This window comes from Vicugna pacos, unplaced genomic scaffold, assembly GCF_048564905.1.
Source record: "Vicugna pacos unplaced genomic scaffold, VicPac4 scaffold_20, whole genome shotgun sequence".
Lineage (NCBI taxonomy): Eukaryota > Metazoa > Chordata > Mammalia > Artiodactyla > Camelidae > Vicugna > Vicugna pacos.
Genome location: NW_027328741.1, coordinates 2,475,414 through 2,490,390, shown reverse-complemented (window position 1 = coordinate 2,490,390; position 14,977 = coordinate 2,475,414).

The following is a 14,977-nucleotide window of genomic DNA, read 5'->3' as shown; positions in this document are numbered from 1 at the left end:
ACTTCCTAAGAGTTCACAGTACACAGAGACCCAGTAAAGGAGACTTATGTTCCTAAAATATCCGTACAACCGGAATACATATGCGTCGCATGATTTCTGCTGAAAAACCCACACTCTCAGGACATGGATCTATTGGTTTCATGGGGGCTGAATTTCCAAGAAATGAAACCAACCCCAATGTGCACTTTAATGTCTGACTCTTTTGCTCTTAGTACACTTTGGCAGAGCTACTTGCCTTTGTTATAGGCTTCTTACAATTCTTCTCTACGTAGCGTAGAATATGGCATTCCTTCATCCTGTTGGAAGACATACAAGACTACATCACGGACTAGGAATCCAGTGGATTCCAAATCGGCATTTGGGTGAGGTCCCGATATGCTCTTATGAATCTATATTTACGAATATGAATGCACGCCTCTGATTTCCGAATACAAGTGTGCTGAGTACATGCAAGCCGCAATACTGGGTCGATGCGTGCTGAATGATCCTTGACATCACCTTGAGTATTTTCTTTTGAATAATCATGTTTCCCATGGTATATGTCAGCCAACCGTACCATTTTGGTGCATGTTTGTTGGTTTGATTCTTTGTTGGACTGCTTCTCGCTTGTTTTGCAAACACGTCAGGACATGCATCTCTCCTTTCGCTTCAAACAGAGAGTCAAATAAGCTGATTCACTTAAGAGAGTGCTTCCAATCACCTATGATTTCCTGCTTCCCTCTCCAATCTTTAAGGTTTTGATGTCCTCCTTGCCTTCTTCTTGTTTCTTCTTTGCCACTCATGCTCTTCTTGCATTTCCAATAATGGATTTCTTCTTTCCATTTCATCTTGCTGCTTTTCTATTCCGGGGAGTATTCTCAACCTTCCTTTTAGAAGAAGTTTTGAACTGCTGAATTCTTTTATGATTAGCCGGTCTGTGGATTGCTCTAGCTCTGCCGTTATTAGAAATGGTGGTCATGTGGCATAGGCTACCCTAGGTGGCAGCCTTTGGCCATTCAGGATATGGTCTGTGTCCTGGCACTCCTCCCTGTCCTGCAATATTGCTGCCGAGTTATAAGCTGAAACCCCTCTGGAGGTTCCCTTGTGACTATGTTGTTTCCTCCAGGTGCATTTTAAATCACTGTGATATTCGTGAACTTTGTTGATTGGAATCATACAGCTGCTGGTAGGTCTATTGGGATTCCACCTCCTTTGGATGCTGTGTAATTCCTGAATTCGCATAGATGATATTTTCTTGGCTTTCAACAAGTTTCAGTCTGATATTTCTACAGATAAATTTTCAGACATATTTTATTTCTTTATCTCTTGCTTTTCCATCTGGGACTCTTATGAATTCTAGTCTTTCATGCCCTGTCTTAACCCAGGATACAACAGCAATATTTTCATTGTTTTGCACTTGCTTTCCTATGTCCGAATCTGACCGAGGGATTTCTGTTCCCCTGTCTTCACAGTCATTCACGCGTCCCTCTGCATTATCTAGTCTGCTAAGGACTGAAATTTAGCCCTGATATTATCACATCCACTGAGATTTCTGATATTTTTTGGCTCGTCTTTAGACTTTCTCTTCCCCTTTTCTGGTATTCTGCCTTTTGTGATTCTGAGACCCTTTTGTTCTTCAGTGTTTTCCTGACCTCCATTTTCAACACTTGGACTGCATAGCGTTTTGCAGTCTAGTTGTTTGAAAGCTTATCTTTTGTGCCTTCAATATCTTTGGAACTGAAAATGGTACTTCCTGTTTCTTTTACTGTACTTCTTCATCTCTACTGGTCAGGTTATATCAGGTATCTAATGTAGATTTTTAGGGCTATGTTAAGTGAAAATTTTAGACTCTTGTCTCTACGCAATTCCAAGGGATTTCTGTGAGGACAATTTCTCCTAGACATTGATGCCATATTCTGTTCCTGTGTGTGTTGTCTGGTATATCTCCAATTGCTGGTGTTGCATTTGTTGAGATGAACAACACATACTATTTCGATTAGCATAACTTCATTTTGATTAGGCTTATCTCACAATTCTGAAAGTGTGCAGGACACGGCCTCTTGTGGAAATGAGGATTCTAAAGGTTCTCAACTCTGCATTCTGCTCTATGTCATTTTGGAGTGTTTCCAAAACAGCAAACTGAGAGTGCGCTTGTGCTTTGTAGTGCCACGGGAATGTCCCAATGAAAGCAGTCCTTCCCAGAGCTTCTCTGTCTACTGAAACACCAGTGGAAGCACATCCATGGATGTCACACATCAGGGCCTGCTGGAATGATCCCGCAGACCGACCTTGGTGTCCTCGCTGCCGTACCGTGCCGGTGCCATCCAAAATGTAGCATCCGATTTTGGGAGATAGTGCTGAAGGAAATGCTGCCTCTTCTCACGCTGTGGACTTGGACCACTCTAGCTTGTCCTATCATCCTTGTGGCACGGGTGCACGAAGGCCACCACAGAGCTGTTGCGCATCCTGTGCCTCAAACCAAACCATAATCCCAGCCCAGGTTATGAATGTAGCAGATCCTAAGGCTTTTCATTCTGATTTCAAACCCAAGGCCCCCTGGATCCCTCAGACCAGATGCACGATAGCTCTGATTCAGCCCCACACGTGCTCTATTGGCAAAATGCCCAATTGGTCCCTGGTCCTGCAGATGCACTGGGTGTGGCCATGGGACATATCGGTAATCTCAACCGCGCGACCAGTGTGGTTGATTTATCATTGGTACACTGTTCGGTTTGCTCTCTTGATTAGACCCACCACATCCCACAACGCACTCCAGATCCCTGAGACTCAGCGTATGCCATCAACCGTAGCCCTATACCTCACTTACCGATGCTCCTGCTAACTGTAATTTGGCATCACGGATCTTGGTCTCAGAATCAACTGTGGGGATATTTTGCGCTGGTTTCTTTGAGTTCTGTCAGCCAAGCATCTGCTGTGCACTCTTGTAAATCTCAGCACATCACCTTCAATCTCATGCCTCCTGTCCGCTTGAGAGGGTGCGTCCAAGTTAAACAGGGTTTCACCCTTGTTGGTCAGACCCTGCCCTGGTTTCCATTCCCTGCTTTGCCTTCTCCTGCTTCCAGGTGTCCTGAGGCCTCATCCTGTCTTTGGAAGTAACAGACCTCTCTTCGGCAAGTGTCCTGTGCCAAAGGCTGGGTGAGTGGAGTTTTACATTTCTCTGTACAAGGGAGCGCGTGAGTGCAGGTTGCACTTCTTCTCTGCCAACTGGGCATCGATGAATCAACACTATCCAGATACATTTCACAGAAATGTGATATTTGCTTAGCTCTTGGTTTCTATACAGCCGTGGTGGGAGGGGTTGTCCAAAGAAACCTGTTTTGACATTGTGTTGATATCTCATTTGCAGTCTTTAAGAATTTTAACAGAATTCATTTCCATGTTTTGGGAGTTATACGAAAATGAAGTTATTTTTTGAAACACACTAAATCGACCTAGAAGCCAGACTTGTCAATTTTGGTAACATTTTGTCAGCTCTACGGAAAACCTAGACAGATAGAATGCAAACAAGCAGTCCAAACTGTTAAAGGGGTCATGTCAGCTCTTTACGGTTGAAGCCTCCGAGACCAACAGGAACCATGAAATAACTATTGGAAACATGAAATAACCCCCAACCTTGGATACACTTGGGCATGTGGTGCCCTTTAGTCCTATTTGTCACCGACTGGCCAATGTTGGCATTTCAAGGGGTAACATCCCTCTCTAGGAAAATACAAGAGGAAACAAACCAAATATATACATTTAGGTTTGAATCCAAAAGCACCTAGAGGCATTTTAGCTAGGAGAACCCTGCTGCAGTTATGCTTGTCTATGGAGAACCAGGTGTTCTTCTATCAGTGATGAGAACAGTTAATCTTCCGATCATGTTGGGTAAAGCCATTTAACGCAACCAAGTCTGCACCCACATGATATAGTGCCCCCGGGGTCTTGACTCAAGTGAAAGACGATCCACATAAGCTGTGTCTTTAATGTCATTGGTGACTTTTACCGTACAGTTCACTTTCTGACTTGTACTATTTACCTATACTGTCTTGAAAAACTGAGGCCTAATACAGATTCAAGTTCAGTCAAAGATTCCCCTCACTTACCACACTCCCTTCACCCCAGGGAAGACATAAACACAACATTTGCTGAATCTAGCGGAAGGCCATCGTTTCTAGGTGTGAGCTATGTATTCAATGCCTATCTATTTCAGCCGAGACTATTTGACCTTTAAGGAGTTCACTGTTGTTAACAGAGTGTGAAGCTGGAGGAACTCTGATTCTAGGAGGGACTTGCCCTTCCCCTAATGGCTTCATTGCCGCTCAGGTACTGAACCTTCAAAATGGATGCGTGAGTGGAGGGGAGGGAAGGGCAAGTGCTTGCTAGCTAGGCCCAAACCTGGGAAAAGGCTTACCTGGGCTTGGTGAATTTTGGTCTGAATGGCTTGGGAAGGCCCCTTGGGACGTGTGGATTCTCACGACCTCTTCCAAGAACAGGAGCGTTTTGATCATCTCTGCCATCTCTTCTCTTGCACACGTCAGGGACCTTGGACCCGTTCTTGGAGAAGAGAATTGAGGAACTTCCTCAAGTCCACGTTGGCACTCCATATGTTTCTGCCAGTATCAGCGAAGTTCAATATGTCTCCTGAATGCCTTTTGAGCCTGGTATCCTCTACAGCTGTCTCCACGCCAGTATTCTCCATTGTAGCAGAACATCACTCATCCATGTGTTCGCATCTCTCCTCAATCCGTGCAGCCAGCTTTTCGGCCAGCTTCTCTTCGTGACTCCCCTAAAGTCGACTTCACCAGGACTGGGCAAGTCTGAAAGTACCTCGGAGCCTCACCAGTAAGCTGATGACAGGCAGATCTTCCACTGTCTGCCCTTTCAGGTTCTGGAAACTGACCTGTGAACTCAGGTCTTTGGGCAGCAGAAGTATCTCGAACTTACACAGCTTCCCGGACCAAACACCTAAGCCAAGCTCCACAGAGGCCTGCAGCCCCTCCATCACACTGATCCACCCACAGAACTCGGCCCGGTTACCTAGGATGCAACAGCCACAACAAGCCTCGTGGATCACACCAACATTCCACCTGGAATCCAACCGGTACCTGCCATCCCCAATGGCTGCTGCATCTTGTCAGTGTTGGGGGAGGGGCTGCATCCGACGAGAGGTTCCTAAAGTAAATGTGGTTCTGCCCACTAGCGTCCCATGGGCCTTTCTTCTTCCCTCTTTCCTTTTGTTCAGATCTGTATGCACAGTACCAATGGAGAGAAGTGTGTCCCTTTTCAGTTGAAGGTTTCACACGTCTTTAAACTTTCTAAGAGTTCACAGTACACAGAGACCCAGTAAAGGAGACTTATGTTCCTATAATATCCGTACAACCGGAATACATATGCGTCGCATGATTTCTGCTGAAAAACCCACACTCTCAGGACATGGATCTATTGGTTTCATGGGGGCTGAAATTCCAAGAAATGAAACCAACCCCAATGTGCACTTTACTGTCTGTCTCTTTTGCTCTTAGTACACTTTGGGAGAGCTACTTGCCTTTGTTATAGGCTTCTTACAATTCTTCTCTACGTAGCGTAGAATATGGCATTCCTTCATCCTGTTGGAAGACATACAAGACTACATCACGGACTAGGAATCCAGTGGATTCCAAATCGGCATTTGGGTGAGGTCACGATATGCTCTTATGAATCTTTATTTACGAATATGAATGCACGCCTCTGATTTCCGAATACAAGTGTGCTGAGTACATGCAAGCCGCAATACTGGGTCGATGCGTGCTGAATGATCCTTGACATCACCTTGAGTATTTTCTTTTGAATAATCATGTTTCCCATGGTATATGTCAGCCAACCGTACCATTTTGGTGCATGTTTGTTGGTTTGATTCTTTGTTGGACTGCTTCTCGCTTGTTTTGCAAACACGTCAGGACATGCATCTCTCCTTTCGCTTCAAACAGAGAGTCAAATAAGCTGATTCACTTAAGAGAGTGCTTCCAATCACCTATGATTTCCTGCTTCCCTCTCCAATCTTTAAGGTTTTGATGTCCTCCTTGCCTTCTTCTTGTTTCTTCTTTGCCACTCATGCTCTTCTTGCATTTCCAATAATGGTTTTCTTCTTTCCATTTCATCTTGCTGCTTTTCTATTCCGGGGAGTATTCTCAACCTTCCTTTTAGAAGAAGTTTTGAACTGCTGAATTCTTTTATGATTTGCCGGTCTGTGGATTGCTCTAGCTCTGCCGTTATTAGAAATGCTGGTCATGTGGCATAGGCTACCCTAGGTGGCAGCCTTTGGCCATTCAGGATATGGTCTGTGTCCTGGCACTCCTCCCTGTCCTGCAATATTGCTGCCGAGTTATAAGCTGAAACCCCTCTGGAGGTTCCCTTGTGACTATGTTGTTTCCTCCAGGTGCATTTTAAATCACTGTGATATTCGTGAACTTTGTTGATTGGAATCATACAGCTGCTGGTAGGTCTATTGGGATTCCACCTCCTTTGGATGCTGTGTAATTCCTGAATTCGCATAGATGATATTTTCTTGGCTTTCAACAAGTTTCAGTCTGATATTTCTACAGATAAATTTTCAGACATATTTTATTTCTTTATCTCTTGCTTTTCCATCTGGGACTCTTATGAATTCTAGTCTTTCATGCCCTGTCTTAACCCAGGATACAACAGCAATATTTTCATTGTTTTGCACTTGCTTTCCTATGTCCGAATCTGACCGAGGGATTTCTGTTCCCCTGTCTTCACAGTCATTCACGCGTCCCTCTGCATTATCTAGTCTGCTAAGGACTGAAATTTAGCCCTGATATTATCACATCCACTGAGATTTCTGATATTTTTTGGCTCGTCTTTAGACTTTCTCTTCCCCTTTTCTGGTATTCTGCCTTTTGTGATTCTGAGACCCTTTTGTTCTTCAGTGTTTTCCTGACCTCCATTTTCAACACTTGGACTGCATAGCGTTTTGCAGTCTAGTTGTTTGAAAGCTTATCTTTTGTGCCTTCAATATCTTTGGAACTGAAAATGGTACTTCCTGTTTCTTTTACTGTACTTCTTCATCTCTACTGGTCAGGTTATATCAGGTATCTAATGTAGATTTTTAGGGCTATGTTAAGTGAAAATTTTAGACTCTTGTCTCTACGCAATTCCAAGGGATTTCTGTGAGGACAATTTCTCCTAGACATTGATGCCATATTCTGTTCCTGTGTGTGTTGTCTGGTATATCTCCAATTGCTGGTGTTGCATTTGTTGAGATGAACAACCCATACTATTTCGATTAGCATAACTTCATTTTGATTAGGCTTATCTCACAATTCTGAAAGTGTGCAGGACACGGCCTCTTGTGGAAATGAGGATTCTAAAGGTTCTCAGCTCTGCATTCTGCTCTATGTCATTTTGGAGTGTTTCCAAAACAGCAAACTGAGAGTGCGCTTGTGCTTTGTAGTGCCACGGGAATGTCCCAATGAAAGCAGTCCTTCCCAGAGCTTCTCTGTCTACTGAAACACCAGTGGAAGCACATCCATGGATGTCACACATCAGGGCCTGCTGGAATGATCCCGCAGACCGACCTTGGTGTCCTCGCTGCCGTACCGTGCCGGTGCCATCCAAAATGTAGCATCCGATTTTGGGAGATAGTGCTGAAGGAAATGCTTCCTCTTCTCACGCTGTGGACTTGGACCACTCTAGCTTGTCCTATCATCCTTGTGGCACGGGTGCACGAAGGCCACCACAGAGCTGTTGCGCATCCTGTGCCTCAAACCAAACCATAATCCCAGCCCAGGTTATGAATGTAGCAGATCCTAAGGCTTTTCATTCTGATTTCAAACCCAAGGCCCCCTGGATCCCTCAGACCAGATGCACGATAGCTCTGATTCAGCCCCACACGTGCTCTATTGGCAAAATGCCCAATTGGTCCCTGGTCCTGCAGATGCACTGGGTGTGGCCATGGGACATATCGGTAATCTCAACCGCGCGACCAGTGTGGTTGATTTATCATTGGTACACTGTTCGGTTTGCTCTCTTGATTAGACCCACCACATCCCACAACGCACTCCAGATCCCTGAGACTCAGCGTATGCCATCAACCGTAGCCCTATACCTCACTTACCGATGCTCCTGCTAACTGTAATTTGGCATCACGGATCTTGGTCTCAGAATCAACTGTGGGGATATTTTGCGCTGGTTTCTTTGAGTTCTGTCAGCCAAGCATCTGCTGTGCACTCTTGTAAATCTCAGCACATCACCTTCAATCTCATGCCTCCTGTCCGCTTGAGAGGGTGCGTCCAAGTTAAACAGGGTTTCACCCTTGTTGGTCAGACCCTGCCCTGGTTTCCAATCCCTGCTTTGCCTTCTCCTGCTTCCAGGTGTCCTGAGGCCTCATCCTGTCTTTGGAAGTAACAGACCTCTCTTCGGCAAGTGTCCTGTGCCAAAGGCTGGGTGAGTGGAGTTTTACATTTCTCTGTACAAGGGAGCGCGTGAGTGCAGGTTGCACTTCTTCTCTGCCAACTGGGCATCGATGAATCAACACTATCCAGATACATTTCACAGAAATGTGATATTTGCTTAGCTCTTGGTTTCTATACAGCCGTGGTGGGAGGGGTTGTCCAAAGAAACCTGTTTTGACATTGTGTTGATATCTCATTTGCAGTCTTTAAGAATTTTAACAGAATTCATTTCCATGTTTTGGGAGTTATACGAAAATGAAGTTATTTTTTGAAACACACTAAATCGACCTAGAAGCCAGACTTGTCAATTTTGGTAACATTTTGTCAGCTCTACGGAAAACCTAGAAGATAGAATGCAAACTAGCAGTCCAAACTGTTAAAGGGGTCATGTCAGCTCTTTACGGTTGAAGCCTCCGAGACCAACAGGAACCATGAAATAACTATTGGAAACATGAAATAACCCCCAACCTTGGATACACTTGGGCATGTGGTGCCCTTTAGTCCTATTTGTCACCGACTGGCCAATGTTGGCATTTCAAGGGGTAACATCCCTCTCTAGGAAAATACAAGAGGAAACAAACCAAATATATACATTTAGGTTTGAATCCAAAAGCACCTAGAGGCATTTTAGCTAGGAGAACCCTGCTGCAGTTATGCTTGTCTATGGAGAACCAGGTGTTCTTCTATCAGTGATGAGAACAGTTAATCTTCCGATCATGTTGGGTAAAGCCATTTAACGCAACCAAGTCTGCACCCACATGATATAGTGCCCCCGGGGGCTTGACTCAAGTGAAAGACGATCCACATAAGCTGTGTCTTTAATGTCATTGGCGACTTTTACCGTACAGTTCACTTTCTGACTTGTACTATTTACCTATACTGTCTTGAAAAACTGAGGCCTAATACAGATTCAAGTTCAGTCAAAGATTCCCCTCACTTACCACACTCCCTTCACCCCAGGGAAGACATAAACACAACATTTGCTGAATCTAGCGGAAGGCCATCGTTTCTAGGTGTGAGCTATGTATTCAATCCCTATCTATTTCAGCCGAGACTATTTGACCTTTAAGGAGTTCACTGTTGTTAACAGAGTGTGAAGCTGGAGGAACTCTGATTCTAGGAGGGACTTGCCCTTCTCCTAATGGCTCATTGCCGCTCAGGTACTGAACCTTCAAAATGGATGCGTGAGTGGAGGGGAGGGAAGGGCAAGTGCTTGCTAGCTAGGCCCAAACCTGGGAAAAGGCTTACCTGGGCTTGGTGAATTTTGGTCTGAATGTCTTGGGAAGGCCCCTTGGGACGTGTGGATTCTCACGACCTCTTCCAAGAACAGGAGCGTTTTGATCATCTCTGCCATCTCTTCTCTTGCACACGTCAGGGACCTTGGACCCGTTCTTGGAGAAGAGAATTGAGGAACTTCCTCAAGTCCACGTTGGCACTCCGTATGTTTCTGCCAGTATCAGCGAAGTTCAATATGTCTCCTGAATGCCTTTTGAGCCTGGTATCCTCTACAGCTGTCTCCACGCCAGTATTCTCCATTGTAGCAGAACATCTCTCATCCATGTGTTCGCATCTCTCCTCAATCCGTGCAGCCAGCTTTTCGGCCAGCTTCTCTTCGTGACTCCCCTAAAGTCGACTTCACCAGGACTGGGCAAGTCTGAAAGTACCTCGGAGCCTCACCAGTAAGCTGATGACAGGCAGATCTTCCACTGTCTGCCCTTTCAGGTTCTGGAAACTGACCTGTGAACTCAGGTCTTTGGGCAGCAGAAGTATCTCGAACTTACACAGCTTCCCGGACCAAACACCTAAGTCAAGCTCCACAGAGGCCTGCAGCCCCTCCATCACACTGATCCACCCACAGAACTCGGCCCGGTTACCTAGGATCCAACAGCAACAACAAGCCTCGTGGATCACACCAACATTCCACCTGGAATCCAACCGGTAACTGCCATCCCCAATGGCTGCTGCATCTTGTCAGTGTTGGGGGAGGGGCTGCATCCGACGAGAGGTTCCTAAAGTAAATGTGGTTCTGCCCACTAGCGTCCCATGGGCCTTTCTTCTTCCCTCTTTCCTTTTGTTCAGATCTGTATGCACAGTACCAATGGAGAGAAGTGTGTCCCTTTTCAGTTGAAGGTTTCACACGTCTTTAAACTTTCTAAGAGTTCACAGTACACAGAGACCCAGTAAAGGAGACTTATGTTCCTATAATATCCGTACAACCGGAATACATATGCGTCGCATGATTTCTGCTGAAAAACCCACACTCTCAGGACATGGATCTATTGGTTTCTTGGGGGCTGAATATCCAAGAAATTAAACCAACCCCAATGTGCACGTTACTGTCTGTCTCTTTTGCTCTTAGCACACTTTGGCAGAGCTACTTGCCTTTGTTATAGGCTTCTTACAATTCTTCTCTACGTAGCGTAGAATATGGCATTCCTTCATCCTGTTGGAAGACATACAAGACTACATCACGGAGTAGGAATCCATTGGATTCCAAATCGGCCTTTGGGTGAGGTCACGATATGCTCTTATGAATCTTTATTTACGAATATGAATGCACGCCTCTGATTTCCGAATACAAGTGTGCTGAGTACATGCAAGCCGCAATACTGGGTCGATGCGTGCTGAATGATCCTTGACATCACCTTGAGTATTTTCTTTTGAATAATCATGTTTCCCATGGTATATGTCAGCCAACCGTACCATTTTGGTGCATGTTTGTTGGTTTGATTCTTTGTTGGTCTGCTTCTCGCTTGTTTTGCAAACACGTCAGGACATGCATCTCTCCTTTCGCTTCAAACAGAGAGTCAAATAAGCTGATTCACTTAAGAGAGTGCTTCCAATCACCTATGATTTCCTGCTTCCCTCTCCAATCTTTAAGGTTTTGATGTCCTCCTTGCCTTCTTCTTGTTTCTTCTTTGCCACTCATGCTCTTCTTGCATTTCCAATAATGGTTTTCTTCTTTCCATTTCATCTTGCTGCTTTTCTATTCCGGGGAGTATTCTCAACCTTCCTTTTAGAAGAAGTTTTGAACTGCTGAATTCTTTTATGATTTGCCGGTCTGTGGATTGCTCTAGCTCTGCCGTTATTAGAAATGGTGGTCATGTGGCATAGGCTACCCTAGGTGGCAGCCTTTGGCCATTCAGGATATGGTCTGTGTCCTGGCACTCCTCCCTGTCCTGCAATATTGCTGCCGAGTTATAAGCTGAAACCCCTCTGGAGGTTCCCTTGTGACTATGTTGTTTCCTCCAGGTGCATTTTAAATCACTGTGATATTCGTGAACTTTGTTGATTGGAATCATACAGCTGCTGGTAGGTCTATTGGGATTCCACCTCCTTTGGATGCTGTGTAATTCCTGAATTCGCATAGATGATATTTTCTTGGCTTTCAACAAGTTTCAGTGTGATATTTCTACAGATAAATTTTCAGACATATTTTATTTCTTTATCTCTTGCTTTTCCATCTGGGACTCTTATGAATTCTAGTCTTTCATGCCCTGTCTTAACCCAGGATACAACAGCAATATTTTCATTGTTTTGCACTTGCTTTCCTATGTCCGAATCTGACCGAGGGATTTCTGTTCCCCTGTCTTCACAGTCATTCACGCGTCCCTCTGCATTATCTAGTCTGCTAAGGACTGAAATTTAGCCCTGATATTATCACATCCACTGAGATTTCTGATATTTTTTGGCTCGTCTTTAGACTTTCTCTTCCCCTTTTCTGGTATTCTGCCTTTTGTGATTCTGAGACCCTTTTGTTCTTCAGTGTTTTCCTGACCTCCATTTTCAACACTTGGACTGCATAGCGTTTTGCAGTCTAGTTGTTTGAAAGCTTATCTTTTGTGCCTTCAATATCTTTGGAACTGAAAATGGTACTTCCTGTTTCTTTTACTGTACTTCTTCATCTCTACTGGTCAGGTTATATCAGGTATCTAATGTAGATTTTTAGGGCTATGTTAAGTGAAAATTTTAGACTCTTGTCTCTACGCAATTCCAAGGGATTTCTGTGAGGACAATTTCTCCTAGACATTGATGCCATATTCTGTTCCTGTGTGTGTTGTCTGGTATATCTCCAATTGCTGGTGTTGCATTTGTTGAGATGAACAACCCATACTATTTCGATTAGCATAACTTCATTTTGATTAGGCTTATCTCACAATTCTGAAAGTGTGCAGGACACGGCCTCTTGTGGAAATGAGGATTCTAAAGGTTCTCAGCTCTGCATTCTGCTCTATGTCATTTTGGAGTGTTTCCAAAACAGCAAACTGAGAGTGCGCTTGTGCTTTGTAGTGCCACGGGAATGTCCCAATGAAAGCAGTCCTTCCCAGAGCTTCTCTGTCTACTGAAACACCAGTGGAAGCACATCCATGGATGTCACACATCAGGGCCTGCTGGAATGATCCCGCAGACCGACCTTGGTGTCCTCGCTGCCGTACCGTGCCGGTGCCATCCAAAATGTAGCATCCGATTTTGGGAGATAGTGCTGAAGGAAATGCTTCCTCTTCTCACGCTGTGGACTTGGACCACTCTAGCTTGTCCTATCATCCTTGTGGCATGGGTGCACGAAGGCCACCACAGAGCTGTTGCTCATCCTGTGCCTCAAACCAAACCATAATCCCAGCCCAGGTTATGAATGTAGCAGATCCTAAGGCTTTTCATTCTGATTTCAAACCCAAGGCCCCCTGGATCCCTCAGACCAGATGCACGATAGCTCTGATTCAGCCCCACACGTGCTCTATTGGCAAAATGCCCAATTGGTCCCTGGTCCTGCAGATGCACTTGGTGTGGCCATGGGACATATCGGTAATCTCAACCGCGCGACCAGTGTGGTTGATTTATCATTGGTACACTGTTCGGTTTGCTCTCTTGATTAGACCCACGACATCCCACAACGCACTCCAGATCCCTGAGACTCAGCGTATGCCATCAACCGTAGCCCTATATCTCACTTACCGATGCTCCTGCTAACTGTAATTTGGCATCACGGATCTTGGTCTCAGAATCAACTGTGGGGATATTTTGCGCTGGTTTCTTTGAGTTCTGTCAGCCAAGCATCTGCTGTGCACTCTTGTAAATCTCAGCACATCACCTTCAATCTCATGCCTCCTGTCCGCTTGAGAGGGTGCGTCCAAGTTAAACAGGGTTTCACCCTTGTTGGTCAGACCCTGCACTGGTTTCCATTCCCTGCTTTGCCTTCTCCTGCTTCCAGGTGTCCTGAGGCCTCATCCTGTCTTTGGAAGTAACAGACCTCTCTTCGGCAAGTGTCCTGTGCCAAAGGCTGGGTGAGTGGAGTTTTACATTTCTCTGTACAAGGGAGCGCGTGAGTGCAGGTTGCACTTCTTCTCTGCCAACTGGGCATCGATGAATCAACACTATCCAGATACATTTCACAGAAATGTGATATTTGCTTAGCTCTTGGTTTCTATACAGCCGTGGTGGGAGGGGTTGTCCAAAGAAACCTGTTTTGACATTGTGTTGATATCTCATTTGCAGTCTTTAAGAATTTTAACAGAATTCATTTCCATGTTTTGGGAGTTATACGAAAATGAAGTTATTTTTTGAAACACACTAAATCGACCTAGAAGCCAGACTTGTCAATTTTGGTAACATTTTGTCAGCTCTACGGAAAACCTAGACAGATAGAATGCAAACTAGCAGTCCAAACTGTTAAAGGGGTCATGTCAGCTCTTTACGGTTGAAGCCTCCGAGACCAACAGGAACCATGAAATAACTATTGGAAACATGAAATAACCCCCAACCTTGGATACACTTGGGCATGTGGTGCCCTTTAGTCCTATTTGTCACCGACTGGCCAATGTTGGCATTTCAAGGGGTAACATCCCTCTCTAGGAAAATACAAGAGGAAACAAACCAAATATATACATTTAGGTTTGAATCCAAAAGCACCTAGAGGCATTTTAGCTAGGAGAACCCTGCTGCAGTTATGCTTGTCTATGGAGAACCAGGTGTTCTTCTATCAGTGATGAGAAGAGTTAATCTTCCGATCATGTTGGGTAAAGCCATTTAACGCAACCAAGACTGCACCCACATGATATAGTGCCCCCGGGGTCTTGACTCAAGTGAAAGACGATCCACATAAGCTGTGTCTTTAATGTCATTGGCGACTTTTACCGTACAGTTCACTTTCTGACTTGTACTATTTACCTATACTGTCTTGAAAAACTGAGGCCTAATACAGATTCAAGTTCAGTCAAAGATTCCCCTCACTTACCACACTCCCTTCACCCCAGGGAAGACATAAACACAACATTTGCTGAATCTAGCGGAAGGCCATCGTTTCTAGGTGTGAGCTATGTATTCAATCCCTATCTATTTCAGCCGAGACTATTTGACCTTTAAGGAGTTCACTGTTGTTAACAGAGTGTGAAGCTGGAGGAACTCTGATTCTAGGAGGGACTTGCCCTTCTCCTAATGGCTTCATTGACGCTCAGGTACTGAACCTTCAAAATGGATGCGTGAGTGGAGGGGAGGGAAGGGCAAGTGCTTGCTAGCTAGGCCCAAACCTGGGAAAAGGCTTACCT